The sequence below is a fragment of the Gadus chalcogrammus genome, chromosome 23 (assembly GCF_026213295.1).
Source record: "Gadus chalcogrammus isolate NIFS_2021 chromosome 23, NIFS_Gcha_1.0, whole genome shotgun sequence".
NCBI classification, from domain to species: domain Eukaryota; kingdom Metazoa; phylum Chordata; class Actinopteri; order Gadiformes; family Gadidae; genus Gadus; species Gadus chalcogrammus.
Genome location: NC_079434.1, coordinates 2913003 through 2926051, shown reverse-complemented (window position 1 = coordinate 2926051; position 13049 = coordinate 2913003).

The following is a 13049-nucleotide window of genomic DNA, read 5'->3' as shown; positions in this document are numbered from 1 at the left end:
TTATTGAGCTTTTGAGACTTTGGCTCCCCGACTATGAGCGAGTTGATGCTCTTTTATAAACGGACTCCCTTCTTGGCAGTCCCCAGTTGTTCCACTGGAAACGGGAGGGTACAGACCCGATTTCCAGTCGCTTGATGAAAATCAAGCGACTGACAATAACGCTGCTAGCTGTAGTGTTAGTGTAGTCTGATTCACTAAAGTGCCGGCTACAAACAAACGTGCTACCTTGTTTTATTTTAAAGTTTGGCCCTTCATCCCGGCGAACCGCTTGAAATCACTTCTTCGTTAGACTCAATTCAGTCAGGAATCCATGAAAACTTAAGTAGGGTTGGTGTTGTTTGTTAGATGTACAAAGTGGAACAGAGCAGTGACATCTAGCCTTTGTTTCAGCCAATGTTGAACAGCGCCGGAAGTGTTCATGCACAACGAAGACAAATCCCGCCAATGGAACCCGGAAGTGTGATAATCCCCTATTGGCTAGTTGCGTAAGATGGCGGTCTACAACCCCCGGTTTGAGGACGGCCCCAGTGTCTATATAGAAAAATTACTTTCTACACCCGTTGTCTTCAGGATCTTCCCAGAGTAACAATTAATGATGTTGAACACATCATTCAGGCTGCGACATCGGCACCAAGGAGTAAGCGAGAGAAGGGCTTCAAAATGTACGTCTCCACTTACATTGATAATTACGAAGGTAAGCTTACTAGCTTAATAGCAAACGTTACCTAACATAAACAGCCACAGAGGATTAGCTATCTTGCTAAGAAGCTAGGATATTTTGACAACTATGTGACTACTATGACCCAGTTTTAAGTGTGTTGATGATAACTTAATATTGTCCCCAGCAGTGTTCAAGTTAGCCGGCTATAGCCGGACATTGGCCGATTGCACGCAAGCATTGCCGGTATAATAAAATGTAAACGGCCCACATGTCCGAGAAAAAAAAGAAAGATGTTCGCATTTATGTATGAATTAATCAGTAGCATATGAAAACCAGTAGCGGTTCCTGGCCGAGCTCACCAGGAAGGCGCAGTGCACCCGCTCATGCATACACATGTCACTCAGTGGCCACGCAATTGAACGCTGATTGGCTGTCATTACGCGCCTCTACGTTCACTTTGTATGGGATCTTGTCGCCCCGTCGCGTTTGGTGTGAACGCACAAATCATTCCCGACTGGGCAAAGCTGGCCAAAATCGCCAGTACAATCCCCGTGTCCAGTGTTCCTGCGGAACGAGGCTTTTCTCTCCAAAACAGGATTAAAACATCTATCAGAAACTGCCTAGCTGAGGAAAAGGTGACGAGGCTGATGCCCATATCAAGCCTTGGGCCGGGGTTGGAGACTTCAACTTTTCGCGAGCAGCGGAGCAGCGGAGCACTTCCATGCCATGAAGTTGCGCCGAAAGTAGCCTGCAAGAATTGCAATTATCAAATTAATTATTTTTTACCCGTTTAGCATTTTTGCCGAGAATGGCTGTTATGCTAATTTAATAAATGGCATTTATTGAAGCAACTTAGTTTGTGTCGTTTGTCGTTTAAATGTGGATTTCTGGTGATTATTTAATTATTAGTGAATAACGTCCGGAAGATATTCCAAATGTCCGATATTCTGGAATAGTGTCAGACATTTGTCCACCCAAGAAAAAGTCTAGCGTGAACCCTGGTCCCCAGTATCAAATAAAGATCAACGGACAGGGAGAGTGAGCGTCCGCGCAACCTGCCACAGGTCTATGAGGAATCATGAGAAACCTCACAACCTCAGAGTAGGATAAAAGACAGTTCAGTTCTTTGTCAGTTCTGCTCCAACCATTTTCTGGGGATAGAAGTGGCTAGGATAGGTTCTGTAACTTTAACATTAAAGTCTGGGGTAGTTAAGACAAGATAGATACCTGTCTTGTAAGGGTAACATTCAAATATCTAGCCTTCATGAAAACCCCGGAAAATGGTTGTGGTGGCTGTTTTTCTTAGGTGTATGTTAAGTTGAATTTATCTGCATGCTGTTCAGTTGTACAAACTGAACGTAGGTTTGAGTAAATTAAGACGCTAACATTATAGACTACTCAGACTTATCTATTTTAATTTCCTTACATTGCACTGTTCCAAAAACGAGAGAAATATACTATTTTTATTTTATTTTTGTGATGACATTGATAATTTGATAAGCCTACTACAGCAGTTGCTCAAAAACAATCTGATCAGGTTTGTCATTTCTCTTTTTCTGTATAATATTTAAACTGATGTGTTAGTATCTGGTTTATGACTGTAACATGATAACGCTTTTTGTCCCAAGATTGTCCTTGAGGACTCCTCCCCTGTGCAGATGAATGATGCAGAGTGTTCATGTGTGGCTGGAACAGTACTGTGCAACCATAATGTTGCACTGCTGTTCCAGACTGCACACTACTCTCATCTGAACATTGCTGCTGTTCCCCCAGTCCTGAGTTGTACAGAGACAGAGCAACGCTGGCACAAGCGAAGAATTATGGTAAGTCTGTGAGCACCATAATACCACATTTAAGCAAGGATTTGCTATGTGAATTTACAGTATCTTCAGAGCTGAATTGTGTAAATGAATTGATTTTCCTGTCTTTCTTCCGACAAACTTATTTTACAAAGATTTTTTTGTAAAAATAGACAACTTTATATGTTTTATACTCTGTCACTAACACACCATCCACTTTTACATGGCAGGTTGCTTGAAAATCTGAAATCAGTGGTGTGTGATGAGTAAGGAAAAATAAAATCAGAAGTTATGACAACGAGATGTTTATAGATCAACCATAAATCTATCATGTGGCCTGTGGTATTTTTTGTTCAAACACAGAATGGTTGTTGCATTTGACTTGTTATCTATCTATCTATCTATCTATCTATCTATCTATCTATCTATCTATCCATCTATCCATCTATCCATCTATCCATCTATCCATCTATCCATCCATCCATCTATCTATCTATCTATCTATCTATCTATCTATCTATCTATCTATCTATCTATCTATCTATCTATCTATCTATCTATCTATCTATCTATCTATCTATCTATCTATCTATCTATCTATCTATCTATCTATCTATCTATCTATCTATCTATCTATCTATCTATCTATCTATCTATCTATCTATCTATCTATCTATCTATCTATCTATCTATCTATCTATCTATCTATCTATCTATCTATCTATCTATCTATCTATCTATCTATCTATCTATCTATCTATCTATCTATCTATCTATCTATCTATCTATCTATCTATCTATCTATCTATCTATCTATCTATCTATCTATCTATCTATCTATCTATAAATCTATCTATATATATACAGATATCTATATCTACAAGTTTTTAATTTATGTGGTAGAAAGTACATTTATTTTGTGCTACCAACTAATAAAAGCATTCATCTAACCTACAAATTGTAAAGTACATCTGAGATGAAATGTTACTGCTTCTCCACTACAACCGGAAACAGTCGTGCCCACCACAGAATACCCGGAAGTTAAGAGACGCCATCTTGTGCACCAGGCCAATATCCCAACACGAAAACGCATATGTCTGTTGTTAACTTATCAAGCCATGGGATCTGGTCTCACAAAAGTGAGTTTTTGGGCACCGAAAACGCCGGATCCGTATGGACGGTCAGCCCAAACGCAGCAGACTTATGCTTTTTCACCAAAAAATCGGTTCTGTGTGGACGGGCCCTCAGTTGCATCCCTTCAAACAGCAGACAAAACAATGCAACACACAGCACAACTCTTAACCCATTTCACAAACTAAGCGTGTGAATGGGTAGTGCTTTATTTACTGTAAAAAAGATAATTTAGCATGTTTTATGTGTACTCTTTTTTTCTACAACATTGTGATAACTAGAAACTTACAGCCTTAGTTACAATGAAGAAGTTACAATCAGCCTAAATATGCGTTGTTAAATCAACTGAATCACATGAACAGTCTACTTCGGTATCCCAAACAATCTTTTGGATCTAAAACAACTGGTATTGAGTAGTAGGCTTGTAATATAGAGCATAGGCAAGTACGAGCTCAAGACAAACAACAATTATCTGACAAAACATTCCTGCAAGCAAGTCTAGCAAGTGGACATTATGTACTGTATTTCTCAAATCGCTTGCTAGGCTCAAGATGGAAGCTAAAGACTTGACTCAGGCGACCTGAGAACTCTTTCTACCCACCAACACCATTTTCCAACTCTTCTGGGACAACAAAAATGTTATGTTTGGAAAGCAATGTTTAAATAAAGCTTGGAGTTTGTTATCTAGAACTCTCTCAGGAACACTCAGCACTCTGGAGGTCTAGGCGCAGCTGTGAGGTACAATATTGATTTAGTTACAACCTCAGTTGCTAAATTGCATTATACACAACTTAAACTGTTTGTGTCACTTTGTGTTTGTCCCCTGCGTCTCATAAGGGAACTAATCAGTTACAGTCGTCAAACCACATGACCCCCTGGTGACAGGTCTGTTGTTTGAGGCAGAACAACATGGATCCCTCCTCCTTTCTTCTGCTCTCTGCTCGTCCCTGCGATCCACAGATAATTGACTCGGGGGAGTTGGTAAACAACTTGAATGCTGTTTTGTGGCTAATTGAAAACGGCCCTGTGAGGCCCAAAAGGAGCAGTGTGTAGACCTCAAGGAGCTCAGAGGAATGCTTCCTGTCATTTCAAATCCTCATATAAGGCTGTGTTGTTCCAGATGTTTGCTCACTGTCTGACACAATAGAGATCACAAGAAATTGGGAGAAGGCGGGTCAAAGGTCGAGATAAAGCATGCTGTCACGCCAATGGTGTCTTGGAAGTGTTTGTGTGAAAAAGGCTCAAATATGTCCACTTAGCAGGGTACAAGGCAGATAAAACAGCATGGCTGAACACTGCAATCATTCTTCGTCTGGCTCCCAAATCAAAAGCATGCGGGCTTTACAAAAGCCAGACATTCGATCGTCCAGATAAGAGACTACCAAAGAGCAATGGTAAAAACATCATTAAATACAGTGAGGGGATGGTAGGTTGAACTTGTGAAGTGAAGAGTTTCACACATCCATTTGACTCCCTCCCATTGCAGGGAAATTGTATCCAGGGGAATGATATAGATAGATATATTATAGCTAGCTGTATACTGTATATATAAAACTAAGTGACTAACACAATTCACATATGAGTGTGGACAAGGCTGCAGGAAGTGCTGCTGCTATGTTGAACAAACATCATAAGTCAAAGACTTTTTAATCAACACAAAGTCATAGTCAGGATGCTGAAAAGGCTGCAGAGTGCATCAGATAAAGCAGATAGCCAACCTGGCTGGATGAATACACTCCACTATTGCTCCTGGGCGGTGTGGGAGTTTGGGAGAGGCGGGCAGAACCCATCACACCAAGCACCGGTATCACCCTCCCCACATCCAACGGGTTGAATTTGGCTCAGTAAAGCTGCTTTAAATAGGCCAGATCAAAGAGAAAAGCTGGGTCTTTGTGCCAGAAGATTGCAAAAAAGACAAAATGGCAGCGATGGGCTGTTTCCTTAATGTGAAAGAATGAGATGCAGAAGGGAATGCACAGCCCTGGACAAATAATGGCCATGAGCCAGCACACTTGATGAATGATACAGTACCTTATTTGACCAGATTATATATGATTGATGGATCATGGGCTGCCAATGCCAGTAGGATGCATCACCAATGCTCTCAGGCTGCCTTTACAGTAGCTCATAGCTATCCTGGAAGTTGTGACCTACTGTATTAGGCCTACCAACCACCAGCTTTTTAGAAACATGCCTAGCCTACTTTTAGCACAGCTATGACAGGCATGGGTGTGAAATGCCAAACACCAGCTAACTCCTGGGAAAAGGTGCATGCATTACTTAATTTTACCCCCATATTCCAGTTATGTGTCAGTTAAAGTCAATTTAATGTTGACTCAAATAAATTGTAAATTTGAAGTGCAGAGAACCCGAGTAACACGACAGAACACAACACACCCTTCAAAAGGCTCCGGCGTTGGGCTGTGTCAGAGCTGTCCTTCAACACTCCGGTGGGGCACTGTTTGACAACGCTCAGAGGTTCTGTGTCTGTCGTCTGTCGTCTGAACAAGATACATTCTGGGGAAAACAATTACCTGCTTCAAAATATTTCATGCTTTTCTTGATAATTCTAACCTACTAATTCCCACCCACTGTTCTCTTCCTAAAGCTTCAGCCTCCCCGAAACATGTCAATGATTATTTGTCTAGCGGCTGGCCAAATACAGTAATGGACAGTAAAGGAAGAAACATGCTAGGCAGCATGTAGTCCTACTATTGAAGTTAAATCTAGGAGGGAAGTATAAAAATATGAGACATTATTTAGTCCAGCATTTCAAATAGATTGATTCAAGGGGTATAGTAGGCCTAATTTAAAATGTTGTATGAGTCTGGCCATAATTACTGGCCGTAACATCTCAAGCGGTCTGTATACTTTTACAAGGAACATTTTCTTCAGCAATATTTTCTTATTACATTTTAGCAATGAGTCACTCAGTTGCATCCACATCTCAACATTATCAACCACTTCCTGGAAAGGCGTAACTTTGGAAGAAAACAAAGCAAGCTCACCACGTACAAACTATGATGGAAACTAAAAGAGAACCTGGCTAAGCAAAAGAGGATATGACTATCAGGTGATTTGAATGTAGGTCTGCGAAATAATGGAATAGAGTGAACACTCTCAGGTGGTGAAACCTCAGTGGAGGTGGTGAAACATAAGTCAGAGGTGTATATTGTAGACATGCTTTGTTCATTGTGCGGTAATACAGTTGGCAATAAAGCAGCTACCTGCCATGACCGACTGTAAGATAGCCCCTGATTCATGAACTTCTTTCGGAATCCAAGAAATCTTATGGCTTGAATTCCTGTAAACACAACAAATTTATATAGATTGGTCAGCATTGATCAGCATTGGCCATCCCCATTATGATCCAAGTCTTCAAATCATATGTTTCTCACAGCCTTTTTATATCCTAACGTTTTATACCCATGTGTTTTATTTTTAATCTTCTTGTAAATCTATGAAGTATAATTTACATGGATATCGAACAATGAATTTATGAATGTCTTATATACACTGTCTCAATTAAAGTAAATGATGTTACAACATCAGTGAGAGAAGACGCAAACTAGATATGCAATGTTTTATATGGAATAGAACAATACAACCGATGATTAACTTAATAATAAGTAAAGGCAAAAGGGTATAAAGATAAACCTTTTGGACACACACACACACACACACACACACACACACACACACACACACACACACACACACACACACACACACACACACACACACACACACATAAACGCACGCACACACACACACACACACACACACACACACACACACACACACACACACACACACACACACACACACACACACACACACACACACACACACACACACACACACACACACACACACACACACAGACACACAGACATTGGCTGCCCATCATGAAATTGTTCTACAACAGCCATCCAAACCCCAGGGAATCTGAAGGATAAACAGAGACGCTGTAAACCGAAGAGATTGTTTCGGTTATTCCATCGCTAAATCACTACATTCCCCTCCATTTAGCGGGACCACTCTCCAAGTCTTCAAGTGTTATGTAAACGTCGGACCAATAGACCACATAGTTCATCCTCCATCATGCACGTCATGTTCTATTTATACTTCTCAGAGGGGGGGATAAGGAATGAGGTCTGAAACATGGGAAGTTTGTATGGGTATTCCCAGGATCCAGAGACACGCTGGGCCTGGAACGGATGGCTTTAAGGCAGAACCACACAGGTCAGGTTGAAAGGAAGTTCCCAACAATATCTTCAAGGGTAATCAAAGGTCATTGTGTTCAATAGTGTGCATATTATGATTATACTATACTTCGGGTAATTTCATGAACCAACTGTGAATCCATTTTGGCTCTCCTGCAGTAGGCTTGTACTTGTGACCATGTGTGGACCTTTCTTTCTATTCATTATCATGATAGGATCCATCATCTGGTCCCTATTAGCAGAAATCTTCTCCTGAGCAACGCAGTGAAAAGCTGTTTTTCTCCTCAGTTAAAAGTGTTATTATTGCCCTTCCTCAGTGCTCAACGTTTGGCCTGTCAGCCTGTGCATTGTTTGGATGTCCCCTTTCTATTTAAGGTTCTTCAAGACAGGACAAATGTCAAAATAATAAGACCATATTGCAGTTATTCTACACTGTTATCATTAATGAATATTTCTGATAAGGAAGTTGTAGGCTGTGGTACTACGCTTGGTTAAAGAAGTACTAGCAGTAAAGAAAAAACATCTTCAAACATCCTCCTGTCTAGTAAGTGGCAAATCTACAATACAGCAGCACAGCACTAAATGCATACAATCATAGACTGTACAAAAGTACATAAATTAATGAATAGGCTACATCAATACTTGCAAGTTCACATAAGCAAACATGAATATGAGGATGGTCTCAAGAGGCCCACAATCATCTGCATATAAAATACAAAAAGAGCCGAAAATGCCACCCTGTGGTGAATCAGTGGAAATGCAAGGATCCATGTGAAAGACCATTTACCATTTACTGTAACTACATGTATTTATTTGTTCTATTTAATAAATGTTATAACTGAAATGTTTAGGCCTATATTGTTTTATTCATGAGAAAATAGGAGCCTGTAAAATCACCTAAAGGCTTTTATCAGTAATGAGTGCATAATGTCAAAGAAATGTCTCTTTGAAACGTATGATTCATCAATTAAATTCAATTCAATAAAGTGGGTCACCTGGATGACCTGCTCAGGTTCATATCTCACTGGTTTTACTCCATTTCTTCCGACAGGGACTCTGTCCATTTGCTTCATCCTAATCTTTTGCGCTTCACAGACGAGACATTACAGAGACTCGCTCTGATGACGTTTCCCAATATGGTGTTATCTGCCGTCTGGTGTTATGCAGTTCTGAGTCTGTTATTTGCAATGACCATAGTAACAATGTGGGTTTCCTGCTCCTTTAGTCACACACACATACACACACAGACACAAACACACACACACACACACACACAGACACACACACACACACACACACACACACACAAACACACACGCAAACACACACACAAAACACGCACGTGCACACACAAACACACACACACACACACACACACACACACACACACACACACACACACACACACACACACACACACACACACACACACACACACACACACACACACACACACACACACACAAACACACACACACACACACACACACACACACAAACACACACACACACACTTGAGATAAGTTGTCTTCTGTGTTATTTTATGTTCTAAATTGATAAACACTCACCCATAATCAGTGTGAGAAAATGTATATAGTAGTGAGTTCATGTTGTCCACAAATCCTTTATTAAGTATTAACATTATCAACCACTTCCTGGAAAGGCGTAACTTTGGAAGAAAACAAAGCAAGCTCACAAGTTATTATTGCCCTTCCTCAGTGCTCAACGTTTGGCCTGTCAGCCTGTGCATTGTTTGGATGTCCCCTTTCTATTTAAGGTTCTTCAAGACAGGACAAATGTCAAAATAATAAGACCATATTGCAGTTATTCTACACTGTTATCATGAATGAATATTTCTGATAAGGAAGTTGTAGGCTGTGGTACTACGCTTGGTTAAAGAAGTACTAGCAGTAAAGAAAAAACATCTTCAAACATCCTCCTGTCTAGTAAGTGGCAAATCTACAATACAGCAGCACAGCACTAAATACATACAATCATAGACTGTACAAAAGTACATCAATTAATGAATAGGCTACATCAATACTTGCAAGTTCACATAAGCAAACATGAATATGAGGATGGTCTCAAGAGGCCCACAATCATCTGCATATAAAATACAAAAAGAGCCGAAAATGCCACCCTGTGGTGAATCAGTGGAAATGCAAGGATCCATGTGAAAGACCATTTACCATTTACTGTAACTACATGTATTTATTTGTTCTATTTAATAAATGTTATAACTGAAATGTTTAGGCCTATATTGTTTTATTCATGAGAAAATAGGAGCCTGTAAAATCACCTAAAGGCTTTTATCAGTAATGAGTGCATAATGTCAAAGAAATGTCTCTTTGAAACATATGATTCATCAATTAAATTCAATTCAATAAAGTGGGTCACCTGGATGACCTGCTCAGGTTCATATCTCACTGGTTTTACTCCATTTCTTCCGACAGGGACTCTGTCCATTTGCTTCATCCTAATCTTTTGCGCTTCACAGACGAGACATTACAGAGACTCGCTCTGATGACGTTTCCCAATATGGTGTTATCTGCCGTCTGGTGTTATGCAGTTCTGAGTCTGTTATTTGCAATGACCATAGTAACAATGTGGGTTTCCTGCTCCTTTAGTCACACACACATACACACACAGACACAAACACACACACACACACACAGACACACACACACAAACACACACGCACGTGCACACACAAAACACGCACGTGCACACACAAACACACACACACACACACACACACACACACACACACACACACACACACACACACACACACACACACACACACACACACACACATACACACACACTTGAGATAAGTTGTCTTCTGTGTTATTTTATGTTCTAAATTGATAAACACTCACCCATAATCAGTGTGAGTAAATGTATATAGTAGTGAGTTCATGTTGTCCACAAATCCTTTATTAAGAGTGTGTGTGGGTGTGTCGGCATTGGCGGAACCCCGGCAGAACTACGGCCGATTCTGGCGTTTGTGAGACGGCTTTGGATGGCCTCGGCGTAGCCACTGGGCTGAGTCGGTGGCGACGGCTGACAGGGTCAGACTACGTCTCGGCGTTGTCTCTCTGGGCGGCAGCGTCTGCCAGAGGAGTCGGCAGCCATGATGACCATGCCTACTTCTTGAGACTGCACGTTTCCCATTTGAAATGGCCACGCGAGTCCCTGCGAAGGAGCCTGCTGGGCATCAGAGTCCAATTCCATACAAAGTCAATGCAAAAACGCAAATGAAAGCTATTGGCAGGTAAGCTATCTTACCTCAAAGCAGGTAAGTAGCCAGGAGGGCGACCACATGTTACAGTGGCTTGTTAAGGACAAACGGCCACCAACAGGTGACGGTTTAGGCAGAGAGAATGGAAAACTCAAGGCCGTCGTTCTCAAGTCTATGGGGGAGCTGAAACTACAGAACAAGTTGCTCAGTTGGCAGAGCAAGCAGAATGAGGTCAAACTAGAGCAGCTCAGAGTGTTTTTAAGATGGATGAGTAACAGAAGCCGGTAGAGCACCTCAGAGGTGTCCTTCAGGATCTAGCAAACTCAGCTCAGCCCTCCTCCTGGATCCTCTCACTCGGCCCAGCAGCAGCAGCAGCATAAGGCAGTAATAGTGGGAGAGGAGTATGAGGCTGGACTATGCTCATAGCCAAGAGTGCCGTGCTCGTCACTCTTCCTCCCGCAGGATGTATAGAGAGTATTCAGCAGAGCGCTACTTTGTGCCAGCACAGTCATTCCAACAACGCCATACACCTGCACATGAGGATGAATACACATCAGACAAACACAGCAGAGAGTGGTTATTTATTTGAGAGGCAGGACTTTGGCCCTGACCTCCATCACCGAGCGCCAATTCCTCACACATGTTCACATTGCTCAGCAAACGACCTCATGATTTGAGCCCAAGCTTCCACTCTCCTCGACTTGACTTATTGGTAACGTACTGATTGGTTAGTACTGATTGATTAGTACGAGATCCTGATCCAGGAGGAAGACTACTCGCAGTTTGACAGGCGCAATCTACTCAACTGAAGTCAAAACAGAAACAGGATTGGATCAAGACTAACTACCGGTGCTGGTGATGTGTGAGGGGTCACAGTATACTGCGTGTCATCTAAAAATGGGCTGCAAAACATGAACAGTAGACACCTGCTTGCTCTACATGAAAGAAATGAGAGTGCCAAGGAGAAGCTGGTGGCGAAGCAACAGACAAAGGCAGAACCCTCAATGCAACAGATGATGTTTTACACATTGACAGGCCTCCAGAGGGGTGTAAGGAGTTGCTTAAATTTTAGAGCCATGGAGATGTTAGCCTAACCATAACAAGCCATTCTCATCCGTACGGCCGCCCGGTAACTGGGCCTACAAGGCAAGACTGAACTCTTATCCATAATAACCGTCAGACAAGAGCCCCAAGTCCTAGACAGCCCAACAGCTGGGCTGTCTAGGGACACCGGGGGGCCTAGAAGCCATTAGGACTCGCCTCGGAAGTACTGTCACCACAGTCGAAGCTTCTCATCAGAAGGAGTCAACAGCTTGCTTACCATTTCTGGAAGCATTTCATTGCTGCCTATCTAACAAGTGGTGCTCCGACACACCAAATATCCAAGTTGGCACCACAGCGATGATAGTTGATCCCCAACTACCTCGGACATTGTGGCCTGTGGGGGGAGTCACCCTGACTCTTTCAGGAGAGGATGGCAAAGTAAGGGGTGTCCAGGTCAAGTTGGGGGACTGCTCCTTTACCTGCCCTGTGGCTCGCCTTGTCTGGATTCCAGCCCTACCTGACTTAGTTCTACTGGACTAAGAGCACAAGTTATCTGACATTGGCCTTTATGACTGCTCAGATTTCCTTCCGAAAGTAAGCAGGTCTCAAGTCGTCCAGTGCTGTAGCTCATTTTGTTTTCTTTCCTGGTATGCTTATACTTATGAAGAACCATACCGACAGTAACCCCTGTACATAGGAGTACATAAAACGTTAAATGGTTGATTACGTCGAGTCCTCAGCAATACATGTGCAAAGCGTGAAGTAAACCAGATGATTCTAGAGATATTGGAAAGACATCCATACATTATACAGACACACACTCAGAATTAATGAGAAGCGCTATATATTAAATGTGACTGCTATAACCATTTAAAAATACCATTAAAGCACTGCTCAAGGATGGACTAGGCTGACCTGTTTTTGTTTTTTAAAGACAGACAAAA